General features: G+C 44.5%; 1 long non-coding RNA gene across 1 annotated transcript; it reads right to left on the bottom strand.

Annotated features, from left to right (window-relative positions):
* Window positions 1-4,673: 4,673 nt before the first annotated feature.
* LOC135301380 (uncharacterized) lies at window positions 4,674-12,493 on the bottom strand. The gene is made up of 3 exons (XR_010363144.1): window positions 12,120-12,493; window positions 9,601-9,706; window positions 4,674-5,382 (listed from the first exon to the last, which is right to left on the bottom strand). It is a non-coding gene; the product is annotated as an uncharacterized LOC135301380 (long non-coding RNA).
* Window positions 12,494-12,812: the final 319 nt, after the last annotated feature.

Raw genomic sequence — 12,812 nt, 5'->3', positions numbered from 1 at the left:
TCAGTCATGCAGTGACATTCAATAGCGTATTATCAGCAGATGTCTCCCTGGTCATAGGAGGGGTTGTGGAAGAGATAAGGAAAACTGCCCACTTAACAGAAGACAACTGCCATACAGATGGCAAATGGAATAAAATTTCCTTGACAGTCCAGGACAGATGTGTTAATTCCTGCTGGGAGCCCTGAATGCAGAGGGCAGGGAGCACGCTGGGCTTATTTTACATGGTCTTTTCCATAGAAAATAGGGTGCTGCCTCTTTCATGAAGATGTACATATCTCTTGCTGTGGTAACTTCATGACCTGTCAATCATTCTCATTCACTGCTCCGGAAAGCTAAAATATGGAGCAGCATTTTTGGCCTGTCACAATAATGCAAGACTGGATTCCCTGTGCCCTGTGACTTCTGTGTTCATGCATACAAGTGGCAGAATCTGTGTGGGCAGGGCACTTGTGCAAGGCCACTAAATGGAAGTGGTGGGATATTACACAGGGAGAGGGGCAAGCCCCCATTGCCAGTCATGAGGAGCTTAAAACACACGTGGTCTCTGAGCAGATCATTCTGTGAACTGAAACTAAGCTTGAATATACAAATTTTGTACTCATTCCTCTTGATCATGTAACACTTTCTGGTAGGTGGTGAATGGTCAGGGACTACCCCCGTAGCCAGACCCTCCACCAGCATAAAGGAGTGAAGTGTGAGTAGAATGATACGAAAGAACCCTCTTGCAGCCAGCTTTGGGCTTCACAATGTTAATTTGGAACTAAGCTTTGGAACTCAGATGTGTGGCCAGAGGCAGAGAGAACCCTTCCATCCCTGCAGTGGGAGATGTGCAATGAGGACAGAACCTCTGGTGAGGTGAACTGTTCATTCCTGCTGCTCTCCAGGCACAAGGAGGCATTGGACAGTGGTTGCTTCCAGGTATGGCCAGTGCCAACCAGCTTAATCATCTGTATCCCAAATAACCAAGCTCTTCTTGTCACAGCAGCTTCTGCATGCTGCCAGAGATGTGGGCAAAAAAAAAAAGAGAGCCCACACTACTCCTGCCTCTTCTCATCCTGGTCTCCTATCCTCACTCTAGATCTGGGGCCAGTCCAATAAATTATATGTGTTAATATGTATTTTATATCAAATGAATTTTTTTTTTATCCTTTGTGTATGCCTTTGGTTGTTACTACCATGATAACTAAACAAACACAGGAAGAAACAATGTCTGCAGCAGCAGCAGTTTGCTTACCTGCTTGCTCACACACACACACACACACACACACACACACACACACACACACACACACACTCTCCAGGGCTAGAATTTCATGTTGTTATGAATAAGGGGGTAATTCGTGCTGAAAATGTAAGATTATTAATGTAATATAAAATAAAGCTTTAAGATCATGCCAGCCAAGGGGAGAGGGTGATTGCCACACAGGACAGCTCGCAGCCGAGCAGGAGATGCATCATTAACATACAAAGAAAACCTAGCATGCACAGGAGATGGGCACTCCCCTATGGCATGAACAAGAAGCCCCCCAGCGATGATGGCCCATGTAGATGTCCACCTCAGATAGACAGGATGATCAAGGACATACTTCTGAATGAAGGATTCTGGGAACTGGGGATCGATACACATCAATTCCTGGATGAGGCTTTGTCCAGCACAGGACAGAGAATAGACACTGCACGAATATGGAGGACTCCAGGAGGGGACAAAGGGACTCCGCTGTGGGCAAGAAAAAGAGAATAAAAATCGAACTCTGACAGGCCTTGATGGTGAGCAGGGGGATTCAGTGTGATAGAGGCCGGATCACAGTTCATCCGCTCCAATCTTGGGGTCGGCACTACTTTTTGATTGTTGGCGGTTGGGACTGATCGCGAATAAATTCAATTTTTATTTTTGATCTAATTGGCTGGATCAATTTTTACCTATAACAATGTCAAGAAAAGCTCATGGTACCCAAGGTTGCAGGTCCCACTTTGCTGTGCAGTAATTCAGTTTTCATTCAGCTTTATTTCAGGAGACTCCACTGTCCATTCAGCAGCTTACACATGCAGAATTTTCTGGGAGTGGCTGCCTTTACTCCAGACTTGAATTAGAATAAATTACAGCAAAATGTGTCTAATGGGGCTTAATAAGTCCACAAGAGCGTGCAGCCTGTTGTAGGCAAGAAATCTGGAAGCACTGTAAGAATCATCCTAGAATCTTAAAATCACAGAATAATTTGGGTTAGAAGGGACTTTAAGGCTCATCCAGTTCTACCCCTGGCCATAGGCAGAGACAGCTTCCAGCAGACCAGGTTGCTCAGGGTCCCATCCAACCTGTCCTGGAACACTGCAAGGGATGTGGCATACGAACACAGCAGGAAGTATTGTTGAGGTGTAACACCTTTAGATGGTTCTAAAAATAAAAGAAACTTCTGTTTAATACAAACAGTGGGATTTTTAGGATTTCTTGCTCCTGCAGAGGCAGCTAAATAGATCCTGACATAGAGTACCAGGGAAGGAAATGTATGTGTTTATTTTGGAGTATTTGGATCATTGGGTAGAAAACCTATAGGAAAATGGAAAACATGCAGCAATAATTTATTTCTAAAGGGAAGGGCGAGAAAAGTCAAGGAAATTCACTTACAGCCTGCTTGGAGTCAGGTTTTCAGCTGGTGTAAATCTGAGGCTAGGTTAAAATTATTGGAAGCAGCTCATGTCCCATACCAATAGAAAGCAATAGGGCAGTGGTGACTTGAGGCCCTAAGAAGGTGGCAGTACCAGAATCCTGCATCAGGGTCTGCCCAGGGTTCTGTGCTGGGATCAGCTCCAGCTCCCATCCAGAGCGAAGACAGGTAGGGGTCCCTGTCCCTTGTTACGTGCCAATAAATGTGTCCCTTCTTACTTGCCAGCATCTTCCTCCTCCCACCAATCTCTCCAGGCCCTCCCTGACCACATTAAAACACCACATGAGCTTTGCAGCAATGATTCTTATTCTCTTTGTCTTTGGGTCCCAGCTCTCACCAGCTCTGCAGACTGAGAGCATGTTCTTTGTGACCTCCTCAATACGTCTGCGTTATCAGCTATTACATCTTTTATCACACATCATTGAATTTGATGCATCAGGGCTTCTACACAGCTTGCCCCTGCTCTCTAGGAATTCCACAAATAAATCACTGCCATGCACTGCAAACTGTCAAAGAGTTGCTGACATGCTCTGCAGCAGAAAACTGGATAACCTTTGGCACCAGAACGCTATATTTAAGTGCTTTAATAAAGAGCTCCATTGTATTTGGAAATGTACAGCTATGGTGAGAGGAGTTAATAGTTTGCACATGATGCATCACACCCCTTATAAAATTCTTAATTGAAAAGTTAAAAATCCCAAGCAGTAACCACACACACAAAATCATTAAGGATACTCTGTGGCTTGAAGCTCTTGCCTCTGTATGAGCTTTCTGAGCAGCCGTTGTGAAACTGATCCCAGATTTACAATAGCCAAGCTTAATGATCCAGATGCTTTTCCACACCATGGGGTCAGAGCCTTGGGCAAAGATTCCCCCCATTCAAGTCAGGGGTGGGAGAGGAAAAGGGGCGCTGGATTTGTCCAAACAGCTGCCTCTTGGTTTTGTGGGTAGCCCAAAGAAAAAGGACACCAAAGCATCTGTTCCTTGGGACAAGGCTGTGGTGTTTCTGCAAAGGGGAATTAGCTGTGTGCTGTTTATAACCACCCTTGTGGTGATCAGCAAGTGTCAGTATGTTCTTTAAATAGACACATTACCCTAAGGAAACACCCAAGTCAGCACCTCTGTATCCTGCTGGGAGAGAGGAAACCTGACCTACAAGGCACCAAAATTTGCTGTCTCTTGGCTAAGGAGCAGAAATATTCTAGCTAAGGCCTGACTGCTGCTTGCTTTTCTTGGAGACTTTGCTTTCTTCAGCTCTCACAGAAGTCAGTTTTACTTTGGGGTGACTGCAGTTAGAATTGCTCAATAATTACACAATTGGCAGTGAGAAAAGAATCAAGTCTCAAGGAACTGCTTCCTAAGTAAAGCAAGGATATGATCGAGTAATTGATCAGTTTATAGATTCCTCATTTATTCTCACTAATTGCTGTTTAATATGGAAATATTTCCAAAATTTTGTCCCAGGAAATTGCTGCTCTTTTATCTGATGCTGAAGTCTGACTATATGAATAATTCAAAACCAGACAAGACAAACCACCAGAGAGTGTGTTAAGCAAAGTGAGGATAGAGTTGCAGCTGATCAGAAGAACAGAGAAGACGGTCTTCTTTCTTCCTCAGTGCCTGCAGAGGAAAGATCTGTACCACAGTTTGCTAAACTGATGTGCTTCAAAGAGAGAAGACTGAGAGGGGATCTCATCAATGCATATAAATATCTAAGGGTGCCAAGGGGATGGTGCCAGGCTCTTTTCAGTGGTGCCCAGGGACAGGATGAGGAGCAATGGACATAAACTAAACACATTAAGTTCCACCTCAAAATGAGGATGAGCTTCTGTACACCGAGGGTGGCAGAGCCCTGGAACAGCTGCCCAGGGAGGGCCTGGAGTCTCCCTCTCTGGAGATATTCCAAACCCACATGGATATGCTCCTGTGTCACCTACTCCAAGTGCCTGGGCAGGAGGTTGGACTGGGTGATTTCCAGAGGTCCCTTCCAACCCCAGCTATTCTGTGATTCTGTGACAAGGCATGTCACCTACACACTTTTGAGGAATGTCTCTGAAATTCCCATTAAGCAGCACTACTGGTAAAGCTCAGAAATCTGTTTGGGAAGATGACAGAGGACTGCAAGATGTCATTGTACAAATGGTGTAGCTCACCAAAAATAAGACCCTGAAGACTTACCCCTGTCCTCACCCTACAATTATGGGGAGGGAGTGACCATGGAACACAGCTTTTAGGACACCATGGAATATATTTGACCTCCAAGCAGTTCTTATAGCACCTTGTCATATGTAATTAGTGAGGATGCTGGTGTTTATGTAGGGCTTGTTGTTGTGAAAAATAGAACAAAGCAATTTGGGGGCTTGGGGGTGATGATAGGCAATAATCAAACCACTAAAGTAATTTCTCTGCTTTCTATGCTTTTTCCTCTCAGATTTTGTATCACAAAATCAAATCAAACCTCACCTTATCCAGTTAGCTCACTTAACTCTCTCTTTTTTGACAGCACATGCTGTGCAAGACTTTTTCCCTACATTTCCTTCTGCCTACCATCCTTCCATTTGATTCTTGCTGTATCATAAAGCTGGAAGATCTTACCATTTCAAACTGGTTTTGAGAGCCCGTTGTCAGACTGACAAAAGACAGCAGGGAATAAGCTTACCTTGCTATTTTCCTCAATAGTTCACTTTGAGATGAAAATTCCTCCTTGGCACATACAGTCCTAAATGAAAGAGCAATTTCTGACCTGTTTGCATTTTGATTTTCTTCTTTAGTCTGCATGTGTCTCACAGATATTTCTACAGCCTGTGCTCCTTACTGGCCAGTTTCATCTTACCTCACTCTTCCATTTTTATCAAAGCTTTCCTTTTAACAAAGAGATGCTCTGGAGAAAAAGTTCAAATCAAAGTTCCCTTGAGCTTTGTGAGAGGAATCACCCTGAAACTTCTTTTTTTTTTTTTTTTTTTCCCATGATCTTCAAATCAGTGTTCTGAGATTTTTTTTTTAAATTTAAAAGAAAACTTGGTTGGGGCTAAAATTAATGGTGCTTTTTAAAAACATAAACTCATATTAGCGCCTGAACTTTGCAGCTTGTGCTCAACCATTCCTATAAGTGTTCATTAATAAAATACTTAGTGAAGGCAGAGAAATAATTAGTCTCGACTGACATCACAGGCAGAAGTGGAGGTTGTGTGTGGCTAAACAGTACAATTAGAGACCATTACAGAAATAAACTCAACTCACTCTCTTTAAGCCTGCTCTGCAGTTCCTTTGTTTCAAGGCAAAAGGAGGTAAAGGCTGGCTGGATGAGTAATAAATGTATATCACAGACATTAATATACAGTAATCAGATAGTAAAATCTTGTTCAAAAGGCCTATTGTGCAAGACACTGTACAGAGTTCCTGCCTGGCTGTTCCATAAAAGCAAAAGGGAGAATGAATCAATTTAACAGAAGATTAACATGAAGCATAGTAAAGTCAGTGCTTGTCTTTCCATGGACTTCCCTTGATGGCAGATGCCATATGCACGTGTGTGTACATGTCTGTCCTGCCTGTGCTTCTAGATGCACACATTTAACTGGGATGCAAGTCTTGCAGTGGCACTGCATAGGTGCAGCAGTGCACAAGGTCATAGACTCAGACAATGGGTTTTGTTGGGAGGGACCTTAGAGATCATCCAGTCCCAACCCCCTCTGCCATGGGCAGGAACACCTTCCACTAACCCAGGGCACCCCAAGCTCCATCCATCCTGGCCTTGGACACTTCCAGGGATCCAGGGACAGTCACAGCTTCTCTGGAAAACCTGTGCCAGGGCCTCACCACCCTCACAGGGAACAATTTATTCCATATACCAAATCTAAACCTCTTCTCTGTCAGTGTGAAGCCATTCCCCCTTGTCCTGTCACTCCAGGCCCTTGTCAAGGGTCTCTCTCCATCTTTCCTGTGGGTTCCCTTCAGGCACTGGAAGGCCACAATGAGGTCACCCCAAAGCCTTCTCTTCTCCAGGCTGAACACTCCCAATTCCCTCAGCCTTTCCTCCCAGCAGAGCTGCTCCATCCCTCTGATCCCCTTTGTGTCCCTGCTCTGGCCTGGCTCCAGCAGCTCCCAGTCCTTCCTGTGCTGGCCCCAGGGCTGGATGCAGCCCTGCAGGGGGCACTCAGCAGAGTGGGGCAGAGGGGCAGAATCCCCCCTGCCCTGCTGCCCTGGGGCTCTGGGTGCAGCCCAGCACAGGGGGGTTCTGGGTTGGGGCAGGGCCGGCTCTCACTCACAGCACCCCCAAGTCCTTCTGCCAGGGCTGCTCTGGATCTGTTCATCTCCAGCCTGGACTGATCCTGGGCATCACTTGGTCTTGCTGAACCTCATGAAATGTCCATGGACCACTGCTTGAGCTTGTACAACCAAGTCCCTCTGGATGCCATCCCATTCTTCAGGTGTGGTAACAAACCACTCAGCTTGGTGTCATCTGCAATTTGCTGAGGGTGCACTTCATCCCTGACTGTACTGAAAAATGAACCCACATTTCTCCTGGCAATGAAATCAGTGTCTGCTGTGTTTAATTGCTGCCACTCTCCTGGAATGGGTTGGTGTCCTAACAGTTGTACTGTGACAGAAACAGGGAGTGAGGGAGGATCTATCTTGAGAAGAAAAAGAGGATTACATTTTAGAAAAAAAGGTATTTTTATGGAGAAGAACAACGTGTATTTTCATCCAAACAAGCTGTTCTATGAGGAGGAGAAGGAATTTCACTATTTGAATTTTCTGGGGTTTAGTGTAAGCTAAGGTACTCAAATCCTACATTGAAGGCATGAGCTACAAAGGTTAAACCTAGCAAAGCACAGTTTTAGCAATGTGGGGGCAGGGTAAGAATGCATCTTTTCTCTTGCAGTATTTGAAGAACTAGTTCTCACCAATTTTTTAAATATTTTGTGTGGCATTTAGTGAAGCCACATCAAGACTCCCTCCTCAGCCCTTAAGAGATGCTATTGTCTTTTTTAAACACTCTTTTTCAAAGCATACTCCTTCACTGCTAAACTCATGATAAAAACCAGTGTGAAAGGCACAGAGAATTTTCAATACATGAAACATTCAATTTCGGTGGCAAACCATTAGCTCTGGAACTCAAGGAAAGAAGCCAGAGTCACAAAGTCTCATGAAGAGGAGACAAGTTTTAAATTATGTTGAAGGAAGGTGGGTGTTCTGCCTCAAAAAGATTGACTGAACCCAGTGTGAAGTGCTCCTGTCCATGAGAACTTCCAGACACAGGGTTTTTAGCTTGGATTTAGCTTTTATTTGTGAATGCCTACTTCCAAATTGCCCTTTGGTCCCTTATGGAGGAGGTTGGCTCCTACAGAAAGATCGCTGCACCTTTTACCCAAATCCTACTTCTCAGCCTGTTCCTAAGCTTTCCCTAGCCTAGCAGGAGTAATCTCAGCCTCAAAACCCTACCCAAACTTAATCAAATAAATGCACTCTGCCTATCCAGCTCTCCAACTTAGTTTCAGTAGGAAAAAATCATGCTGCAGGTTCCATATTGCTGTGTTTTATAAAGTTTTTACAATGTAAATGTACCAAGCCTTTGCCAAAATGTGCCCTAATTCTGATGCAGCCACAAAAGTCGGGGGGGAGATTGCTCAGTGCATGGCACACACTGATGGCTCTGAAATGTCTTTGTGTGAAGGAATTTCTATAAATTATGTATAAACCTGGTTTTGTTCATTTAAAGGCATTTCTTGTGGTGGCTTATTGTCTCAGGCTAATGTAAGCAGTTATGCCACCATTGTGCATTTACAAATCGGGCTATGAATAAATAACAATTAAACTGTTTATACTTTCATTTTCAAGTTTCACATCCTACTGGCACTGAGAATGTATAACCTGAAGGTTGAACTGTACAGGAATACTGTAAAGGAAGGATGCACATGGCTAAGTCTTGGCTTTATAACATCTTGCTTGCAGATATTTCCTTTTGCATCTAATGGGAAACAAGGGATGATCCATGTTTCAGTTTATCTGAACCACCAAAGTTTACAGAGAAGGAAAAGAGTGGGTGGGAAAAGAGGAAAAGGGAGGGGAAGCTGGGGAAAAAAAATCAGCTGTTGTCTATCTATATTCTAAGCACAGAATCCTCTGATCTACTGATACGTCACTTATACCAGCAATTTGATACCTTGAAAATATTTTGCACAGGGCTGATGATGTTACAGAATTTTCCTCCACCTCCTTTAACAAACAGGGCCATGGGATGATTTTCCTTTCTTAGCCTGAGTCATTTCCTCTTCCGTTGCCTCAAGCTCTTTCAGCTACAGCTGACATCAGCCATCTCTGCATCAGGGGAGCCCTCCAAGTGCCCCTGCCTGGCTGCTGCTCTCAGGAATTCCGCATTGCTCTTTGGGGAAGCTGTTGTGACACTTGCCAGGGTGTCAGTGGAGTTATTGTTCTTGAACTGCCCATCTGGGCACTCTTATTCTGCCTTTTTTTTTTTCCTTGCTGTTTTAATTGATCCACTTCCAAACGAGCCTATGCTAAAGCCACATTGACATATCTACATGGAAAAGTAGATTGAAATAGCTTGTAAGAGCTTGTATTCATCCAATGTAGGGATGGTTATTCCCACCCTAATTACTTCCTGGAATTGCCTACTGAAACCTTGGGTAGTTTTACAACAAAAATTTTTTCTATCACCTCTTTTATGCTACCTATTACAAGCAACTCTACCCAGCTATATAAAATGAGAACTTCCCTGATTTCCCTGTTTCACAAGCATTCTGAAATGCCTTCAGTGAATGATATTTTATAGATTTTACTGGAATACCACAGATAAAGCACAGCTCTTTTTAAGAAAAGATCATGTTGATGAGATGTTGCTATAGAAATACTTAAAATATGAACAGCTTTAAACTTCAGCCATTTTGTTGGAGAAAATGAAAAGACAAAAACTTACAGTTTTTTTGGCACTTCAGGCTAAGCCTGGTAGCAGAGGGGTGACAGGAGCAGGTAGCAGGCAAGGAGACCCAAAATGTGAGGCATGAGCATTTCATCAGGCAGAGCTGGAGGAGACAGGACAGGGGCAGTGCATGGTCAGTGAGAGCCTGGAGCTGCTGGGGCACAGTCAGAGGAAGGGGTTTGGGCTTAGGAAGGAGTGGAGTGTGCTGCAGGGAAAAGGGCTTTGGAGGAAAGACAATCCCAGCAGAAGGGAGCAGAAGGGAAGTGGGGAGCTGGAGTGTTGAAAGGCTCTGGAAGTGCAGAGCAGGGATAAATCTTGTGGCAGGCAAGCAAAACAGAAGTACTGGTGGCTGGGAGGTGCAGGAGGGCACTGAAATGAGGTGGCTGGGGCTCTGAGGGAGTTGGACTCACCATGGATGTACTCCTTCCCAGGCATTCCCAGTTATACTTGGGGTCTAACAGGCGTGACCCTATCAATTATCTTCGTCTTCCTCATCCTCACATTTACTGTAAGGAAGGCAGGAGCTCAGCTCAAAGCTCTTTGCTTGCTGCTGGTGGACCCTCTTTGCAGTCAGAGGGTTTTGGCAGCAGAGCTGACAACCCTGGCTACTGCAGCCCCTGGGGAGCCTTGAGGGGCTCAGGGCCTTCCTCAGAGCTGTGTGAGCATAAACCTGCTTGTGAACAACTTTTTAATTAAGAATTGAATGTGAGTTAGGCTGGGACACTCTGAGGAGAGCTTTTTATGCTGGGAAACCACTGCAATCCAAGGGGATTCAGGCTGTGAGACCCCCAGGACACCCCCGCCAAGGAGAATGTCAAAAGATGCAGGTGTTCCCATCCACAGACCAAAACAGTGAATTCTCTGTTCAAGAGGACTGAAATTGTATTTTCATAAACTATAGGGACTCCTGAGCAACAAGTTAAATGCTGCTGCTGCTGCTGTGACTGCTTAGGAGTCCACTTACTCACTGTATTTGGCAACATCTTAAATTACTTCTCATAATTTCATTTAGAGCATGGAAAACCTTTAGAGAAAGAACTGAGTGATAAGGTCCTTCGAGTTGGTTTTATGTTGAGAGCTTTATCTTTTAAGAACCTAAGTTATGACATATTTTAGAAAGCATTTGTCCATATATCAAGCCTTTACAAGAGTGGGAGGGAAAAGGAAGAACAACAGACATTTCATCCTGAAACATAAAGGAATCATGTGGATCTTGGCTTAGTTCAAGTTAATTTCTACTTAGATTATAAATCTATTTTTCATAGATTTGTTACTTGGCTATAAAAGCATATTTGAATCCTTGAATATTGGCAGTCAAAACTTTCAGGTCAGGATAATATTTTTAGCAACATTTCATTTTTAAAAAAGAAAACCATAAAAAGTTGCTTTTAAGTCTAGAAAGTTAAAGGGAGAGTTTTAAAAAGCATGGGTTGGGTCACACTTTGATACCCATGTTTGTTTTATTTTCCCTTAAAGAAAAGAAACAAAAACCCCATCCAGCATGCTTCCTGCCTGACAGATAATAAAAGACATTTCAGATTGATCCTTTTAAAAACTGCTCACAAGTTTTTTCATATCCCAGAGTAAACAGTCCATCTCAATTAATAACCCATAAAAAAGCTGAAATCAAGGGACTACCGCAAATTTCAATGGCTAGGTTTAATGAGCAGATCTTCAGGTTGTGCAGACAATTGTAACTCCAGGAATGGCAACAGCACTACATCAACCAGCACCCACTGAAGATGTGGATGGTAAATATACACTACACTCCCTCCCTCAAGACACGTGACTAATTCAGCAATACTGAGGCAGTAATTAAGGTAATTAATGCACTGGAAGGAATGAAGGCCCAATGAGAGCAGACCAGTCAGCTCAGCATGCCACGTACAAAAAGCATCAGGACAAGTCTGGCCACGTGTTCTGGGGCAAACATCTTGCCACAGAATCTTTAGTTTCACAGTTTCCTTTAGCCTCAAAATTACAGAGGGGCTGAGTCAATCCTGCCAGGATTTCAGTTAGTGGTTCCAGGCTGAGCCACTGGCACAGCTAAGCTGGGGGGCAGAGAAGGTGTGGAGCACACAGAGCAAACAGGAAGGTTCATTTCTGGCCTTTCACTCACACCCTCTGGTGTGTTTTTTGCTGCACAGTCTCCCTTCTGTGATTTAGGCTCCCTTTAACATTGTAGGCCAAACACAGCTCTGGCTGCCAGGGTTCACTTCTTTGTGCTGGCCCTGTGTGGAAAAGGGGTGTCCCAAAAGAACAGCTGCTGTGTTGTTGACACTAAGAGAAATTCTGATTTGGTATAAAGATGATTCATCCACCTTGCTCCCAGCTCAGACCAGGAAACTCTTTAGAACACTGTCTGGGCCAAGATTATGGCACCCCCTGCAATAGAACAACTCCTATGCAACCGTTTTAGAGAAGTTATAGCTTTAAATGCTCTGGAGACAAATTGATTCCAGACCTGCAAAGTTTAGAGGGATCAGAAAGATCACTTTGACAGATTTTACGCTCACCAGAGGCTCTTTATTCAGTTCAGCCCACTTGGGCCTGAAGACCTAGTTCTTCTAAGGTGACCAAATCAACATTTAAAAGCAATTCTCAGCCCAAAGGAGGTCTTCAAGTTTATCTTCAGGTGTTTTACATCCAGCAGTGACTTTTGTAGTCCCAATTACTACCTTAGTCTCTGTCCCTCCAGCCCTGCTTCTTCCACCCTCATCTTCCCTTGCTCTCCCTTCTCTGCCTCCTTCCTCCAGTGGCTGGGTCCCCCGCTCTGGGCTGCACACACCCTCCTGATGGTTTCTGCACATCTTCCAAGCACACATCCTTCCTCCAGCCCTGTGTCAACGGGCACACCTCCCCTGCCGAACAACAGGCCTTTTCTTCCACCGCCTCGGTCCCAGCACCTCACCACAGCCCAAAATAGAATAGAGCAAGGAGGGGGGTGGCTGGGCAAGGCTTGGGCTATGCTGGGCTCAGTTTCACGCCCCACAAAGCCGTGAGGCAGCAGCTGGGATGTTTTCAGCCTGTTTGCAATTAGCATGGTAGCTGGAGAAGGTGGATGTGTGCTTTCACTTAAAGGTAGGGCTCTGCTAACATCATTTAGGAGGAGAATCTCACCACTCAGCTATTTCAGCCAGTCTTTGAGCTGCTGCTGGAGCTCTTTGAGCTGAGGTATTATATAGTCCCCCTCACTGCAGAATTGGAGC

Source organism: Passer domesticus, chromosome 5 (assembly GCF_036417665.1).
Source record: "Passer domesticus isolate bPasDom1 chromosome 5, bPasDom1.hap1, whole genome shotgun sequence".
Taxonomy (NCBI): Eukaryota; Metazoa; Chordata; class Aves; order Passeriformes; family Passeridae; genus Passer; species Passer domesticus.
The sequence above is the reverse complement of the archived record's forward strand: the minus strand, read 5'-3'. Positions and strand labels throughout refer to the sequence as shown.